Raw genomic sequence first — 3,101 nt, forward strand, 5'->3', positions numbered from 1 at the left:
AGTTGAAGTGCAAGCTATAGCATTTAGTGTTATGTTATGTTAAAATTAAATGTGCTCGCTATTTGTATTCATTCTAATTTCATGTTCTGAGACCATATAATAAGGACATGAAGGAGAACACTATTATAAAGAAAATTTTCTAATTCAATATTTCATTGCTTTCAAGATCAATCATGATCATATGTAAAATCTCTACTAAAATAATTCAATTATCAAGTCACTATTTTTTATGTATTAGGTTGAAGCTTTATAATATCATAATGCGTTATAGAGTCCCCAATTAGTAGAGGTACTATCCAATTCCTTCTATATCCGAGTACATCGTCAATCATGTTCTAACTACACAGTGAATGAAATTAGATGGTATATGTTAGCATATCATACATTCCAAACTAAGAACTACATTGCATATATTAGCACCTAAAAACTTACAACTATTCTACTCTGCTAAACAGACTTAAATTAATGACCTTGGAGTAACAATGATCACACCCCAAACTAACGTCATGGTTATGCTTCTATATTAGCACCTAATAGCTTTTGATGTATATTAGTTATGGGAGGCACTCAGATAAAGACGCTGAAAACGTTTTTTTATAATATTTTTTAATAATTAAATTTTAACACATATAATCCATTAAATCGTGTTATTTTTGTTAAAATTAGACTAAACAAATTGATTTGACTGAAAAATGGTGAATCAAATTTTGAACTGGTCTAAATTAATATTATTTTTTATAGAAAATGACTATAATACCCTATTATAAAAAATAACTAAAATACTTCTATTATATATATTAATTTTGAGAATCTTAAATTTTAGTCTTTTATTTTTTTATCGTAAGGTTAGGATTTAGAATTTTTAAAATAATAATAATAATAATAATAATAATAATAATAATATTTTAATCATTCTCTATAATAAGGGTATTGTAGTCATTTTTTTATAAAAAAATATTAATTTAGATTAGTTCAAGATTTAATTTACCATTTTTTTGGTTAAATCAATTTGTCTAGCCTAATTTTGACAAAAATAACATAATTCAATCGATTATATATGTTAAATTTTAATTACTGAAAAACATCTTTAAAAAAAGACAATTTAAACGTTTTTATTTGAGTAGCTCCCATTAGTAATAGACAATAACAACTATTATCAAAGCTTTCAAACACTAATCACAACATGAGGTACAAAAACAAGTTATATATATCGACAAAATTCTTTGGAAACTATAGAGAGGGTGAGAAAAAGCAAAATAAAAAAAGCATTAAAAAAAGCCTTATAATACATCAGATTCTTCTTCCTTTCTTTTCTTCATCAACTATTACTTTTAAAAAGGGACGGATGCATAAATGATATTATAAGAAGGTCAATAATATACATAATATTAAAAATTATATAAAAAAATTATATAATATAAGATGTATAATGTATTACAAAAATATATCGACAGAGAATATATTTTAAAATAAAAAAATATGTATATATTTTTTACTAACGAAGTGGTCGATTCTTCGTATCATAAAATTCACCGATAATAAAATTTGTGTCAAATTTTTCAGTAATTTTCTTTTCAATATAATTAAAATACAATGAGCAAGAAATTTATCTTTTATTTTGTTTCTAAGTTATTTTTTACAATATTCATAGTTGAAAAAGATCTCTTAATTGTAACAGTTGAAACAGAGAGAATTAATACCAAATGAATAAAAAAAGACAAGAAAAAAAAAGAATTCATTTCATGAAATTTAAAAATTTTTATTTAATTAAAAAATATTAGTAATAATATCTTTTTCAGATTTCTTTAATATTGTTGCTTACTTTTTAGATATTAAAAATTATTAATATTTAAATTAGATTAGATTTTTATTTCTGTTAGACTAAATACTAAATAATTTTTTTAAAAAAATTAAATTATACATAATAATTTATTACTATTAAAAAAAGTTGGAGATTGAAACCGCCGCTCCCCGATTATGTCCGTCCCTGCTTTTAAAGAAGATTTATATGTAATGACTAACGCCATTTAAATAAGCTTTTTAACACAAAAAGAATAGTAATAAAGTTACTTTATATTTGTTAAAATTGACGTATTCACCTTGACAAAATCATACTAACTAACTTTTATTAAGTTATATATATATATATATATGGCACCTAATTATATATTCTTGATTGTATATGATTGCTTCCTTACGTACAAAGCAATATGCAATTATCAATTTCATAATCAAATTTTGAACCTATTTTATATATTTACGAACATGGTTTCCATTCATTTTTTCAACAAATTACGTCACAATCTAAACTTCCGTTATTATTAGAATTTACTCACTCCCCACATTGAGATACAAAGAAAAGCTCTGTTATTCTTTGTTAATAAAATCATCACCACAATTCAAAAAATTTGAACAGTTTTTGATCACCTGAGTTATGAACCATTAATTTGTGAATTTAATTTTGTACTTATAAGTTTATTATAAATTATTTTATGAAAAATAACAAAATGTGATAGATTAGGCTTCAAAAATCATTTGTAAGAAAAAAAGAGAGATAAGAAAATCCTAATAGAGAGAAAAAGAGTAAGAAAAAAATTTGTGCTTTCAAAGTGATGAACAAGACGGAAAAACGAGAGAACATGGTAATGGATTATTAGTGATTATCAACAACAAGAAGCATTAAATCTAAGGAGAAAAAACAAATTAAAGAGAAGCACGATTAGTTTACCATAGAAAGGAACAAATGCGTGGGGTTTTGCTAAGCCATGATTTATCGTCGTTCTGCGAGAAGAGTTTCTCTCACTGCAATTGGAGTTCTCGGTGGGGAGCTAGATTTTGGGAGAACCAAAATTGGGGTATTGACGGGTAATAGTGGCTAGAGGGAGAAGCGCAAGCAAAAATTAGGAATTAAGCGGGTAATGGCGCGAATACTCTAAGCTGCCATGGAGTAAAAGTAACCCGCCGCCCGTTACATATTTTAGAGGCGGTTGTTTTACACCGCTAGTCTGTGTAAAATGGGGCAGCAACGGTGATGATTCTATTTAATCTCGTTCAAGAAATAGCTGTTGGAATTATAAATTGTTGTAGTGATTTGTGCTTTA

The sequence above is a fragment of the Arachis stenosperma genome, chromosome 5 (genome assembly GCF_014773155.1).
Source record: "Arachis stenosperma cultivar V10309 chromosome 5, arast.V10309.gnm1.PFL2, whole genome shotgun sequence".
Classification (NCBI taxonomy): Eukaryota; Viridiplantae; Streptophyta; class Magnoliopsida; order Fabales; family Fabaceae; genus Arachis; species Arachis stenosperma.